The sequence below is a fragment of the Aphelocoma coerulescens genome, chromosome 5 (genome assembly GCF_041296385.1).
Source record: "Aphelocoma coerulescens isolate FSJ_1873_10779 chromosome 5, UR_Acoe_1.0, whole genome shotgun sequence".
NCBI lineage: Eukaryota > Metazoa > Chordata > Aves > Passeriformes > Corvidae > Aphelocoma > Aphelocoma coerulescens.
The window spans coordinates 49224870-49241113 of record NC_091019.1 but is presented as its reverse complement, the minus strand read 5'-3'; the positions used below and the strand labels follow the sequence as shown (position 1 = coordinate 49241113).

Sequence of the window (16244 nt, the reverse complement as noted above, 5' to 3'; positions counted from 1 at the left end):
CCCTTTTGCATAGTGTCAAGTCTCTTATGAAGTCACAGGGGCTTTAAATAAAACTTGCTTGTTAAAAGCACAAAGGAAATTTCCTGAAGGTAAGAGGCTCACTTTGTCAGGACTTTGGAACTGAATGACAAAAAATAGTCTTTGGCTCTTTTAATTCTTTGGATTTGGTGAAAGAAATTTAGAGAGGTTAAACAAAGTTTGCGTGTGGTCCTACAAGCCCTTCAGCATGGTTTTCAGCTGCTCATGTGACAAGGTTAACCAGAAAATTCTGCTGTCTTTATAACAGACTGCTCATTGAATGTCCATTATTTAAAACTCAAGAGGCATAAAGGAAAGATATAAATTATCATTTAGATGACAAATTATAAAAGAAGCTTATAGGGACTTAATAAATTTAAGTAACAATTGCAGATTAAATACATTCAACATATATTATTCTTTAATGTGCACCATACTTTATTTAAAAAAATGAAAAAATGAAGTCACTCCAGAAATACAAATGTGTTCTGCCTTTTTATAGCTTGATGCCATTAGGGTACATCATGCACCGGATCTGTGACAGCTTTGTACTCCTGTGGGTCTGACACGGCAGCGGATTCCTGACAGCTGACTGCATTGGAGACTGAAGTCAGCCTCACTGGGAATGAGTGGCAAAGGCATCCCATTGTAACTTGCCCAGAGGCTCTGGGCATCCTTGGCATAGAGTCTTTCAGGAGAGGGTATTTCAAAGACCCCAAAAGGTTGTGGTAGGCTTTCAGTACAGCTGCCTTGGAGATGGAGGAAATTAGGCAGCTGTCTACCTTGCCCAGTCTCTTGGAGGACCCTTCTGTTGTGGGGTCCCCGAGGGTTGAAGAACAAAAGGTGCTGATCTCTATCACAAGGAGTACCATCCAAGACTCCCTGATTCCCATCCATACACTCATTTGGTGACTAGAGATACAAGGAGTGATCAGTAGAACCCGCTCACCCCTTAAGAATCCCACAATGGGTGCCAAATAAAATTGTTGTAGTTTAACTCCAGCTGGCAGCTAAGTACCACACAGCTGCTCACTCACCCTGGTGCCCTGCCCTGCTGCCCCCAATGGAGAATTAGAAAAGGATAAAAGTGCATGGATGCAGATAAGAACAGGTTAATACTTGAAATGAATTCTTGAACTTCTTGTGCTGGCTGGCAGAGCATGGGTAACTGAAAAGTCCTTGTCTTAGGGTAAGCATTGCACAGCAGCAACTAAACCAGCAGCGTGTTGCCAACATTATTCTCACTGAACCCAAGACACAGCTCCAGCCACTAGGAAGGAAATGATAGTTGGAGGCTGTCTTAGGCACAGCAATCATAAAGTTAAAGAGTTTTTGACTCTTGGAGAAGTAAGGAGGCATGCCAGCACAGATGCCACTTTGGACTTCCAGAATAGAGTTTGAATAGTTATTTTCAGTATTTATTTTCATTATTTCAATCCCTGTTCCTAATGTAAACTGTTAAAAATCCTCTAAAATTGACAAATTCACAAATTAATTGAAAAATGTAACAATTTTAAAAATTGTAAAATATTATGCTTTGAAATCCTGAATTAATTGAAAAAAAAATTTACAGTGTCCAATCTAGGCATTGTCTAAGCAATCAATTATTTATGAATGGCTTCTCCTGTCTTTTCTGGTCCTGTTTTTCTCTAGTGTCTCTTAGACTGAGTAGTGTAACAACATCCTAAGTATCATTAAATAATAAATCAGTAAGTAGTACTCACCTCATCATACTCCAGGTCACACAACCTAACATTTCTGAGAATTCTAATTAACTCTTGTGGATTAGTAAACTGGAAATATGCTTTGTCATTGAAATAAGGGAAAAAAATGCAAGGAGAAAGAACTCCTACGTAGATTGCCATTCTCACAGCAGGATAATCTTATCCTGAGAGAGACTAGTACCATTTCCCTTTGGAACTGTTGAATTTCTCTTCACATGCTGATTGTGTTTTACAAAGTGTTTGCATTTATTAGGTTAAGCATACATTGAAACATTATTTATTTTTTCAATATTACCTGATGACAGAGGGAAAGAAGCAGAGGGGAATAATTTGTGTTGGACATTTCTTGGCAGCAGCTGACAGCTGTCATAATCTGGTAATTGATCCTGAACCATGTGAACCACTGTTAAAACACTGTGACCTATTTTGGTGATCCAGGTAGAATTTCTGTTCCTGAAAGACAAGCAAAAAGAACTGGGAAAAGAGGGGGAAAAGGATCATTCTTCAAGAAAGAAGTAGCAGTTTAGGAGAAACACATTACCTGTTTCCTGTACTCACCACTAATTCAGGCTAAATACTTCTTTGGTTTGCCCCTTTTGTGTCATGAAAAGGCATTCATTACGCTGATTTCAGGCTTTGTGTCGGCTTGTAATAGTGCAGTTTATCACCACAGCAAGAGCGAAAAGCACAGAAAAATTAGGTTAATCAATATCCCTGCAGTGTGTTTGACATTACATTCAGGAAAGGTTTAGCATGTCATTCCTAACTACAGGCCATAAACTGCCTGAGGTCTGTGTATGCTCTTGATGTGAATGCTGGTTCCTCATGCGGATCGAGGGCAGAACATAGCTTTAAGCTTCTGCTAATCATGCACCCCCTGCAGACACCTAGCACCTTGGATTGTAAAAAATGTGACACCACTGCTTCCAGTATTCCCTCTCCTGAAAAAAACTTAAAATGTTTCTAACTGGCAGACCTAGGAAAAATCCCTTACCAAATGTTCTGCTTAAAACTTATGCTTATAAACAATTTTTTCCCCTAACATTTAAAACTATTCAGTTTGGTAGGCAGGGATTTGCTGGAGGCTGGTGTTTGGGTTTTTATGAGTGTTTTGGTACCTTTACGCTGGATCAAGATAGGAAATGCAAAACTGACAAGTGAAAAAAATTTGTGAGGCACTTCACTAGTAAGGGATAATGTGATCACAACCATAGGGAACTTAGGGGAAAAAACCTCCTACTTTTTGTGCTGAAAAATCACAAAACTTCCAGAAATGTGCCGATTCACGTCTATGATTAAAAAAAATATATGAATACCTTATTTGTGGAAATAGTATGCTCTCTTATACTGAAGGTGGAATTTGAGCAAATGCTAGTGATGACTGTGATGATGCTTTGTGATGACAATGGAAACCTTATGACACATTTTGTAACGCTGGAAGTTACTCCCCATGTCTTTAGACTCAAAACTTCCTAGTCTTGCATGTTGCAATCCCCTGTGAATTAGGTAGTAAATCTTTAATTTATTTTCTAAAAGCCACGAATTTTTTGAATTTTGTTCAGAGCAAGAATTGAGGACTGTGAGTTTTAGCATTGCACAAAGTATTGCTATAATTTAAAACATATTTTATATCTGTTATTTTAAATTACATGTTCTTGAAGATATGTCATAATTTCTGTAAACCTCAGTAAAATACTCCAGGTTTTTTGGAGAGTTACTTGTAGAGTTTATACAATTATATAGTCTGAGATAAAGTTCAAAGACTCTAGGATGAATATCATTCAAATTTACAGAAACCTGCAGTCCAGATCCTTGGTAGACTTAAAGAGACATTACTTCACTGAAATTAATGGAGCTATACAGACTTGCTCCAACTCAGAAACTGTACTGAAATATTTATTTAAAGATAATTTAAAAAACTTTCATCTTGAAATTGCATAAGGTGGTTCACAAATACTGGCTTTCCTTCAAGACTTGATATATGTGTGGTTTTCACTCGAATGAGAACAAAAGGGCTACTCAGCATAAATTAGAGATAAAACAGGAAAAGGAAAAAAGGACAATTAGAAAGATACACTGACAACTGATAAGACCTGAGTACAAGTGAGATATATTCACTAAATTAACCCTGAGTGGAGTTCATATGTGCTACTAAAATTTCAGAACCTAAGGTTTATTTCTGAATTATTTTTCTACTCACATTTTTTATATGTTAAAAAGTCCTCTTCCCACCCTTAAATGAATTTATTTTAAAGTCAGAAGGGGATCATTATGATCACTTATTCTGAACCTTTGTATAAGGCCTGCCCCATCTTTTGAAGCAAAAGAATACAATTTCCTCCATAATAATTTGTATTTTTATGTCTCTCATTTTTTCACAGTATTTCTACAAAATGAGATGTGGATTTCACTGGGAACAATGTCTCACTCTATGATTTTACTGTAGGGCAACCACAGGCACACATTCCTGCTATTCTTTTACCTCTATTATTCAGAGAATGGGTAACATTTTGTGGCATAGGCCTTCCAAAACTTTCCAGTGCTTATGTTTTACGTGCCAGATGTTTTGGTTCCTGTAAACATTTATTCAGAAGCACACGTAAGTGTTTATAGATTAATTTGTAAAATGGGTCTGAAAGAATTAAACATTTTAATTGGCATGTTGAAGGATTGAGTTGTGTCTCTCTTTGGCTACTATTATAATAATTATTATCCATGATAGAATACAAATTTATGAAAATGAGGGCAAAACTCAGACTTCCAGCTCTGAAATGTACCCTCCTTATAGCCGGTTACTTGTATTATCTTGCTATATCAGTGTGCAATTTGGCAGAAAAAGGACAGAGGCACACTACCTATTCAGTTAATCACATATATATATATATATATATATATATATGTATAATATGTAATCATATATAGATATAGATATAGATGCATAAAGGTATTTCTCCTGAAGGAATCAGTCTTATTTACACTTATTCATACTTCACAAGTATAATACTTTCATTACAAATGCAAACTCAACAAGGAGTCCAGATATGATTCTGGATGAAATCATGTAGGGAAATTTTGCATTTGTAAAACAAATGTTGAATTCAGTGAGAATCTAAGAGGATAGTTATGTGGCCAGGGTGGCAATCAAGGTGATTTGGGCCTCATAGTGAATCACCTGGTCTGGAGGCCCCCTCGAATGCTGGCAGCAGTGCAGTGATGCTTGTAGGCAGTCCTTGAGCACTTTATTCTGGCAGCTAATAATAAATCCACTGTGTATTTTATCAGCCCGGATATTCCCTGAATAATGGCCAAAGAGGAAAGCATTTATCCACCATGTGCATCTGCTTAAAAGCTGGAACAAATCTTCATTTTTATTAGAAAGGTCACTCACTCATGGCCTTCATCTTTACATAACAAGTGCAAATGATTTTCTGGAGCATTTCTGTGCGATTATGCTCTTTCCTGAAAAGTCCACATTAGCAAGGTGATACTTTTTTAATATCAAATGAAACCTTGTTAACTACTTAAAAGCCAAAACTGAATGAAATTCTGTAACTGTGCCTTTTACACCTAGCATATGCATCCCTTTCTCATACACTACAGAGCATCTAAGATAATTTTAACAAATTTTATACTGCCTTAGGATGCAATGAAATAAAGAATTGGAATGATAATCATGGTGATTGGCTAGGTATGAAGACCAGAAAAAGCAGACAGGAAACATTTGCTACATTCTAGGAGATTTTTTATAGCAATAATTATTTTACTAAGTTTTAAGTTTTATCATCTGTGGAAACCATGATAAAATTTAGAAATACCAAGGAAAAATTGAGCCATGAAACTGAAAATTATTGGAATCTAATGTTGAGTCTATGAAGAGTTGTTACCAGTGGTTTTGATTTGTAGAGATTCATATTTGTAGAGATTCTAGTTAAACAAATCTACTCACAGCACCTGGAGACTCCATGAATAATGCAGAACAATTCTCTATATGTTATTAACACAGTACCCAAAGAGATTATTGGAATGTTTATCAGTATTGTTTAATAGCAGATTGTTTGACAAACAGGCAGGAAGGCATGACTTCAAGCAAGTATTTCATTATTATTTCTGGTTTTATTAAATATGTGGTTTGAGCTATTTTAATTAGGCAGATTATACATCTATAGCTAGAAATTGAAAAGAACAGGCTAAAAAGATAAGATTTTCTTACACCACAGCAAAATATTTTGTGATATTTAAAATAAAGAGATGCAAACAGCTCTGTTCTCCTGTGCTTGAGATATAAAGTAACTGAGATATAAACTTGAGATATAAAGCTTAACTGAGTGTAGATGATTATTTTTATCTTAAGTTATATCTTCTTCCTACTATTAGATTTTAGTAATATTTTAATTTGAAAAAGTGATTTGAAGCCCAGTATTGCTGTAATATTGGGTACCCCTGATTTGCCAACTGATGCATTAGAATCATCTAAGAGTTGCAAATTTGCTAATTTTAGGTTGAATGTGTTCCTGGAGAAACCAGGAACCAATGTAGAGTTCTGCTGCAATGCTGCAGAGACCATGCATTGTGGGCAAAAGGTAACCATCCTTTGGAATAAAGCAAGTTTTCTTTCAGGTCTTCTACCAATTTGGTCTCTGCATGCAGAAGTTCAGAGGTTCATGCAGAGTTCAACAGTTCTGTTCATAGTAGCCAGACAATCTGAGATACAAAATTTTATTTCACAGCCTCTATTCAGAATAGCCACTTGTTGCCTCTGTAGGACCAGCAACTTCTGCAAGCTTCACAGGTAGTAAGCAAACACAAATGGTGTTAGAATGATACTGGTTTGCAATATATGACACTATTCTTTCTGTCTTTGCATCATACCAGTTGCTAACTTAGATTTGTCCAATGACAGCAACTGTTAAACTGATATCCAAATGCAATTAACTGTATGAAACATTGTTGATACAAAGGCTACAGTAGGTGAGGACCTACCCTCAGTATTGGAAAATAATCACAGGTTTTGAGTGAAGGAAAGAGCCAATGTTAAGGAAGCACTTTGAGGGAAAAGGTCCCAGACTGCAGTGCCCTGAACACTTTAGGTTTAGTACACCCTAAACATAAACACCTAAAATACCATAAATCCTTGTTGATACATCTCTACTATGTATTGATATGTTTACTCTGTCTAGCAACACATGCTAGATTCATTTATGTCTCCCCTTCTTTATCTATGTCATTAGCAGATATATTTACTGTATCCTCCTATTAACATATTCAACAGACCATTTGAGTCAACTATCATCTACTACTGTTTTAGTATGAACATATTTTCCATCATAATTTGTCACAACACCTACAGGTGGCCAAAACATGTCAGTTGATTTTGTGTTAGGGTACCTTGCATATAATTTTAAGATAACTATAATCTATTAAAATAACCAGAATTACTGTATACCCAACACTATCAACTGCATCTACAAAAAAAAAAAAAAAACCCCCAAAACAGTAGAAGATACTCTCAAAAACTTTATTACTATATAGATAATACAACATGAGTATTTCCTGCAAGTCTATATATGAAATAATAGACCATCAATAAGGAGAGGTATAAGAACTGAAGAGAACAGTCAGAAAAATCTTGTGGCAAAGAGTTATGTCCCATCCCAGAAGACAAGGGTAATTGAAGTTCTTGTTAATAGATACCTTGGTGTGGATTAGAGTGAAATGACACTGAATGACAAGTGTATGTAAATATGTATGGGTTTATTTTAGAACAAATTGATTGCAAAGGAAAACAAGTATGTAGTCATTTTGGTTGTTATTATCTATAGTAATATAAAAATAACACTTAAGAAAATTTGTAAGGAAAAAGAAAGAAAGGATAAGAGTAGAAAGATCTCACCACTCCTAAGCCTCAGACTTGGTTGTTGCAATTTCAATGCCTGTTGGTCAGAAGCAGTAGCCAGTCTTGACTAAGTAGCAATGGCTGTGGTGGGGGAGCCCTAACAACCCTTCGGTTTATATTCCCTCAGGTTTCGGTGGGAACTCCCAGTACCAGCCCTGGGGCAACAAGTTTTACACTGGATGATGTAATGCTGTGGATCAGGGATCCTTCAGGAGTCTTTGATGGTCTAGGTCATTACAGCTGCCTACTAAGTCAGTGCAGTTGAGTCCAGTGTGGCCCATGATGGACCATCAGCAGAGATGAGCACCTCCAGGCTGTGTGTGACTATGCCAGTAGTTCCCTGGCAGGGGATTTATCACAGCTGAGTTCACTTGAGTAAGGACAAAGAGACATTAGCTGCCTCAAAGGATTTGCCTCTTCCCTTGCCTCGTTCAACACCCAGCTTGTAGCCTGTTGGCTGTGCTCACCATCTGCACCTGAGAGGTTACTTTGCAGCTTACTGCATCAATGTTTGAGTCCCCAGCATTCTAGTCTATTCCAGTATCATTCATGGATACATTCTTCTCCCCAGACCTGGGATGACTGGACAATAGTATGTCCCTTTATGTTATCTGAATTTCCTGTCACAATCCAAATTCCAGTTAGTAGGCATATTTGGGGAGGATCACAGATGAACTGCTGCTTCTTTGCAGTTTACTAGAGTAGGTAAAAGTCCTTCAATGATTTTAGCTATGTTTAAGCCGTTAAGGTTTTCAGTTTCTCCCAAAAGCTCAAAACTTCCTGGAATGTATTACTAATTCTGTTCCAGTTAGTGTTGAGAGCCTGTGACATCCCATAGGATTACTCTAATGGTGATCTCACTTCTAAAGGTAGTACTAGAGATTGTGCTGGATTGAAGTTTGATCTCCTATGAGGAATTTGACAGCAGCCCTGTGGATAAAATCTTGGGGGCATGGTAAATGAAAACCTGGACACGAACTGGCAATGTGAATTCACAGCCCAGAAAGCCAACTGTATCCTGGGCTGCATCCAGAGCAGCATGGGCAGCAGGACAAGGGAGGGGATTCTGCCCCTCTGCTCTCCTCTGGTGAGACCCCACAAGCCACACTGAGCTCTGGGGTCCTCAGCACAGGAAGGATGTTGACATATTTGAACAAATCCAGAAAAGGATCATGAAGATGATTAGAGGGAAGGAGCACATCTCCTATGAGGACAGCTAAGTGAGCTGAGGCTGTTCAGTCTGAAGAAGAGAAGGCCTCAGGGAGACTTTCCTTTGGGTACTTAAAGAAGTCTTATAAGAAAGATTGGGACAGACATTTTAGCAAGGCCTGTTAAGGTAGGACAGGGGGTAATGGTTTTAAATTAAAAGAGGGTAGATTCAGAATAGATAAAATGATAAAATTATTTATGATGAGGATGATGAACCACTGGCACAAGTTTCCAGAGAATCTGTGTCCGACCCACCCCTGAAACTGTTCCAGACAAAGCTGGATGTGGCACTGAGCAACCTGATCTAGTGGAAGATGTCTGTGCTCATTGCAGGGTAGTTGGACTAGATGGCCTTTAAAGCTCCCTTCCAACACAAAACACTGTATGATTCTATGAAATTGAATGGTGTCAAATCAACTATTCTTATGAAATATTCTGACTGCTAAGAGGATGTGGCAAAAACATTATCCTTTAGTCATATTTTTTTTTTTAACTCTCTTTCATTCTCTTTTTCTTCCTTATGGTGTTAGTACCCCTTGTGATTTCCTACCTGACCAATATGACATTGATTAGCACTTTCTTTAAAGGGATTTCTCTTTTGTATTCACTCTGGTGTTCAGGAACTCTGAAAGTTTGTAAGGTGTAGCATTGCTTTAAGCATGAGACTTACTTAGTACTGATGTATGTCTATCTGGCTTCAATCAAACAAGAAAGTAACATCTGCTTACAAAAGATTATTTAGATGAGGCATTTTAATGTTAATGGTAAACCATGTCATTAGAAATGAAAATAAAAAAAATTACCCATATTCTTAAAATATACTATGATTTTTTAAAATCTTGAAAATAATTTTGTTTCCAGCATCTCACAATAATAAAATCAAAGGGGATCTCCAGGTAGACGAGAATCTTCAAACTATAAAACAATTTAGGTTTGCCATTTTCAGGGAACATGAACTTTTATTTGATCTTGATCTTAAGCCTGTGCAGACTTTGCCATAGTACTTTTCATGAGAGAGTTATTCATTATCCTTAATAAAGGCACACTGACTGGGACCCATTTGTTCTTCACTGACTCCATTACAGATATGACTTAATTAAACCTGTCTTTTCATAGCTAAATGGAGATGAGATGAATCCCACTTTTGCTGAGTTCCTCAAAACCTGTATCAAAAATTTTCCTGATGGAGCTTATTCTATCTGATTTCCTAGGACAGGGGCTTGAAAAGTATCTAATGATAAATGCTGCAGAACAATGGCATTTTGATTTTTTTCTTGTCCCAGAATGTTGTTGATACATTCACATGAGTTTCTACTTTATAAAGTTTAACAGGGCAGGGCATGGTAGGATCATTATCCATACTGAAATATCAGAGATAATATTGCTGCCATGGACAGAAACACTGAACATAAAATAAAAAAGTTTCCAAAGCATTGTAAATAGAGTTTATATCTTCACCATTTTGCCCTGGCATCAGTTCAGTTTCACCTATATGCTATTGATGGTGTAGATCAATGTTCTACCTCCTCTAAGTAATAAGATATATGTTACATGCTGTTGTGAGTATAAATTCTGTATGTATGGAGTACTATATCTATATATTTCCAAAGAAGAACATACTATCTTTCATGGAATATCTATAATCGAATAAGGAGCTTTTAGTACAATATAACAACGTTTAAAAGTATTGTGTATATGGATATATTTATAAAGTACTTAAACATGTTCATTTGATCACAGCTGCTCCATTTGCTGTGCAGATGTACTTCCCTTTTAATCTGCAAAGCCTCAAGTTTGTGAAAACTTTGACTGGTGAAAAGATGAGAAACATATTTCAAGGTTTTATCTTCCTATTGCTTAAGAAATGCTATGAAACGTGATGTGAGATGTGGAATGTTCCATCAAGTTGTATAAATAAGTGAAACCATTTGTCCTTCTGATCCTCTTGCATGTAAATGCTGTCAGGATAAAATGGCTGTTAAGAAAATGGAACATAATTAGACCTGACTTATTCTAAACACCCTCAGTATAACTCAAACTAAGGAAGCTTAATATTTAAGAGTAGGCAATTAAGATAGCAGTCTTTTTGCTTAACATTTCTCCTCAGTGTTTCTTTGTCAAGTAGTTTGAGCTGTTTATGTACAGTACAGCTTCTGTATATAATATTACAGGAAAATCCTGGCATTCACTGGGGCACTGGTAGTTTAATGTGACTGCTACTACAACAGAAAGGTCTGCAATAATTCTGCTACTCCTCTGAAAAGAAATCTTTAAATCAACAAAGAACTGAGATTAATTCATTTTGCCTGAATATGAATAACTAATATAATTTTGGATTGCAACTGTTGAACCATTGTAAACAAAAGGAGAAATACATTCATCTATACAAAATGAAACTAAAAAAACCTTTTTTTTTTTAATTGAAATTTCCAATTGCATTAACTTTTTTATGTAGATGTAGTCTACTGAGGCAAAAAACTTAATACCATGGAGCCTCCTCTCTTCTACTCCAGTAAAACTAGAAATCTGCTTTTAAGTGCATATTTATTTATCTTTATGCCATTTAGGATGAAACTGTTAAAATGTTGAAAGCAATTTTTATTCTCTTCTTGATTTGACAGGTTAATTTCCTGGGCATTAAATTTTGAAATAAAGTAGATAAACTTGAGAATACAGCCTGTATATACAGGTCACTTTATCCCAAAGTTTGATAGGGAAAATATAATTAATTTCACCTGCTTTACTGGGATTTTCAATTGTAGTAATCTGTGAGCAATTATGAAGTAATAGGTAGCAATTAGTAGTATTTTAGATGCTGTGTTTAATTGTAGATCTTTTATCTCAGTCCTTTCCAACTCAGGATATTGTATGATTCTATGATTCCATGAACTGAAATTATGCCTGTTCATTGTAAGTCAAACAGTGGTGTAACATGATGATTCTTAGCAAAGTTTTGAATTGCTTTAAACATCTGTAAATCAAATCAAGCACAGACTATCTCCTCTGAAATAGTCCAAATACTTAATCTTGTATCTTTTAGTTACAGTGAAGAACAGACTTTTATTACAGTGAGCATTTTGTATATTTTTTCATTTCCTAGTTTTGCCACGTCCCAATTTCCTTACTTCAAGTTTTTATTTCATTTGCATTTTGTTACGCCAGTCATCTCAGTTCTAACTGAATACATTAAATTCCTTTGTGGATGCAAGCATAATACATGAAGCAGCAGGAATAACCAGAGTAACCGATCAAATCAGACAGACTTTAAGGCTTAACTATATGTTATATGACAGTCATGACAGATATCTTTACTAAATGTTGCTAAGCAAGATAAAACTACATGAAATATGAGAGATTCATTGGTGTATTTGTGTATTTTTGTCCTTTGAAAGGGCAAGTGATGATGAAAGAAACTTTAGCTGTGATGGCTAAATTCCTCTGTGTGGTTAAAAGAATTCTTTAAGCTTTCCTATGCTGTTTTCATGGGACTTAGTATAGCACTGGTAAAAGTGGTAAGGTTAGAGATATACTCACTCTTAAGGCCTTCAACTGAGTGAAAATAAACAGAACAAATAAATAAGAAATGTAAAATTAAACTTTGATGTCTCTGGTTAATTGCCTCCCAAACTAGCAAAAAAGCCCATTTGCTTCAGAATGGCCCATTTGACAAAATACACTTACAAAGGACATAAATTTGCATTTATGCAAATAGTAACAAGGCAGTGAGACAGTGGGATCGAAACCACTCATGTTTTAAGGTGGGGGCAGTGATACAGAGCTCAAGAATTTTAATTAGAAATAATAAGATGTCAGAAATATTATGTTGATAAAATCATGATCAAAACAAAGATTGTGGCTCCTTAGGGGTGCTGCCAGAGTAACTGTCCTTGATTTTATTTAGAAGCTTCAGCCTTATAATGCTTGCTAGAGTTCTTAGGATAGATACAGTTTCTTTTCTCTGTTAAGTGATTTATGATTCCTACATCACACGTGAGAATCATGAAGATTCACTATAGATCTCTGTTTAAACTTCTTTCTAATCCAGATAGAGAAATTGAGTTGGAATCATTCCTCATCTGCCTGTAGATGTGTCCCTTACAATGAAAGGGGGATGGATAATTCACAAAGAATGATTGATAGGCTGAAATCAGATCATCTTTCATATTCATGAAAGCTGACATGAATTTTAAAAGATCTCTTCAGATGTGACTTTTTTTCCCAAATATCATTTCTGAATTTTAGAGATAATACTTCCTGATAATATTCTTCAATCCATTACAGTATATTAATTATTTGAGAGATTGATCAATTAACAAAGACTTATAAGGGTTTGGGTTTTTTGCCTGATACCAGACAAGTTAATTTTGTTTTGAAGGGACAGAATTTCTTAGTCATAAAAATATTTAAAATATTAAAAATTAGTTCTCTTTACATATACTAATGATAATATCTTTTTATGAATATTTATTAACAGAAGTTTAGAGTTATTCAAAGACATGACAAAATACTTCCAAATTTTACTTTATTGTAATTATTTTTGCTTGTTATTAGATAATTTCTTTAAATATATTTGACTTTTCAGAATACTGGAATATCCTTTTTGTCTTATGTTTTCCTTCTCTGATATATGCTTTCTGTCTTCCTCTACTTGACTGCATATCCAATTATTTTCCTTGTAGCAAGTAAGCACCTCAAAATTCTTAGTATTTTTAAATACATTTTGGAAGATGCTTAGGATACTGAAATTACAATGTATTGTAAATGTAGTTTAGCTAATATTTTCCTCACTTTGAACAGTATATGTAATCCAAAAGTAAATATTTTAAGAGTCTCATTGAGCAATTTTAGTTTTGACAAATTAGTTTTAAAATCATGGGTTTTAATCCATGGAAATCAAAAAACCCCTTTTTTTTAAGCTATTATTGCTGAAATTAATTAGAAAACTGAATGTTTCCTTGAGAATCCTGTGTCTTGCTTGTCTCACCCCTTTCTGCATTTTTTGGCTTGTATCCCCCTAAAGCTCTTACCCTGAAATGTATCAGCCAGACAAGAATCATGATGTGGCAGTGAGGGCACTCCAGCAGTATTTGGAAGGACTGATAGGTCTGAGAAGGTTCAAGAAACACAGACGAACAAAAGGGCTCAAAGATGAGAAGCAGAAGAACTCAAAGAAACCCTGCAGAGGTGGAGTAATGGGATGAAGCATCATGAACCAGCCTCTCATGTTATGACCTCTTTAGCACTGGATGATCTGGAGGAATGCATCTGTTTTACAAACTCAATACACATGTTCATGATGTTTGTAATTGCATTCCTGATACATTAACTTTGGCCACAGTTATTTATTGTGTCATGTTAAGCTCAAATTCAGCTGAATGTGTTTGGTTTTTTTCTTTCTCTTTAGGTTCTTTATCTTAAACTTGCTGGGTGTTTGACAAGTAGTTCTTAGGTTCTTTCTCATAAACATAGCAAATAAGGTGTGCAAACAAATCTAGACAGAAGTATTCACTGTATAAGCTGTGATGTAAGGAATGTAAAATATGGATTCAAATGTCAGGTCTACCTACTCATTTCCTGAACTTAGAGTAAATGTCTGGTGACATATAAGAGTAAAGTACTTAAAAGATATATATAAATTCTCTTTGCAACTAGGCTTACCAGCCCTATGCAGATCAACTTTAGTATTCTGAGACCAGCCTCACTTGTTTGGTTCAGTTTGAGATGAAGAACAAGAAAAGTGAAACTTTAAAAATGTATTATCACTTCTCTGGAAGACATACTATCCAAATTAGTTGAGCTCTAAAATTTCAAAGTATCTAGAAGCTGGAAGTCTTTTTACTCAGAACAAATACAGCTAGATTTTACACATAACTCATCAAATACAAAGGAAGATAATCAATATCTCATTTTATAATCCAGTTTAGTAAGCAATGATCTGGCAGTTCTTAGAAACATTTTTAAAAATGCCACTAAGCTGAACCTTTAGTCAGAAAATGTGAAATAAGTTTTCTTCAAGTCTGCAGTTCTCTGTAAATCTTGTCAGACGGGAATATCTGCATTCATTATAACTTATAATGCATTTTACTTCTACAACAACAGCTTGCCAAAAAAATCCAATACTTGTCAAATCAAAAGTAGAGATTGACCTTCAAAAGCATGAAATTAACCTCTTGGTACACTATGTGTTTCAAATTTCAATCTTCTTGATGTATATGCTGTTTTTTTAACTTCTTAATTTATGTCATTTATGACAATGTGTATTGTTCACACAGCTAGAAGTCTGGGTAATGCTCAGATTGGAGGGCAGGTCTGTGCCTTCAGTGACATATGAAGAACAGTCAATGAATGACAAACCAAAATGAAGGCATGACTGACCCAAGAAAACACAAAAAACTAGTAAAGCAGCCACGTGCTGAGAAAGTATAGGAAAATGCAGAGAGGACTCCTTTCAACTGTGTTGTTTGCTTGAGGGTGGCTGCTGAGCCAGGTGGGCTGAAGAACATAGGAGATGGTGAGACAACCTGGCTGCAGAATCTGCAGAGTGCAGTGAAGGAGCTGCTCTCAAGAGCTACCTCTCAGCTCATTGAAGAATCAGCAGTCACCTACGAAAGTTTTGCAGCAGGGAAGGGGTGAAAACTGGAAGGGATCATGTGCAGATAAGAGTTTGAGGTCATGATGGAGAAGAAGTAAGGGGCAAATTGTTACTAAGACATGTGTCTGGAGTTAAAAGAAAGAAACAAAAATAGCATTCAGATGATCATAAAGTAAAAGGGAAAATATGATAATCACCATAAAGAAAAGTGACAGAGAGGAGGAAAGATATTTTACATCAACAAATACTATGATTAGGATCTTTTTGTCAAACTTATTCAGCAGACTGCTGTTATAAAACAGAAAATTAAAAAAAAAAAGGCAACAACAAAACAGTCCATTTGCTAGACATGGTATCATAAAATATCATGCTTTGGAAGTATTTGTCTTACAGAATCTATCTGCCACAAAGAAATATACAAGATTGTTTCAAAGATAAATTTCTGTTAAAGCTAGAAATTTGTCAACGAGGAATTACATCTACATAAAAGACTGTTTATTTATTCACAATATGAGTACAGACACTGAAGGACTTTGACCATGGGAAAACCCAGTGTGACCCTTGTGCCAAAGGACATATTTCCAGGAGACACTTTCACAAACAAGGCTTCACACAGAAGCTCATTTATAATGTGTTTGCTATACTTAAGTACTAAATAAAAACAATAACTGTGTTTTTTTAATAGATTTAAAAGGCCTACATTGGTAACTAAAAAGCTGGAAAATTTGTCTTATTAGGGAAAACTGAAGGGCAGAAAATTAAAGTTTATGTGGAAAAATCTTTACACTTTAAATATACAATCATTTGA

General features: G+C 35.5%; 1 long non-coding RNA gene across 2 annotated transcripts; it reads right to left on the bottom strand.

Annotated features, from left to right (window-relative positions):
- Positions 1 to 479: 479 nt before the first annotated feature.
- Positions 480 to 7921, bottom strand: LOC138110846 (uncharacterized). Of its 2 annotated transcripts, XR_011151109.1 has the most exons (6): positions 7633 to 7921; positions 4915 to 5036; positions 3059 to 3237; positions 2301 to 2387; positions 2038 to 2195; positions 480 to 1288 (listed from the first exon to the last, which is right to left on the bottom strand). It is a non-coding gene; the product is annotated as an uncharacterized lncRNA (long non-coding RNA). The 2 variants fall into 2 exon arrangements; XR_011151108.1 differs by lacking the exon at positions 4915 to 5036 and having other exon boundaries at positions 7633 to 7915.
- Positions 7922 to 16244: the final 8323 nt, after the last annotated feature.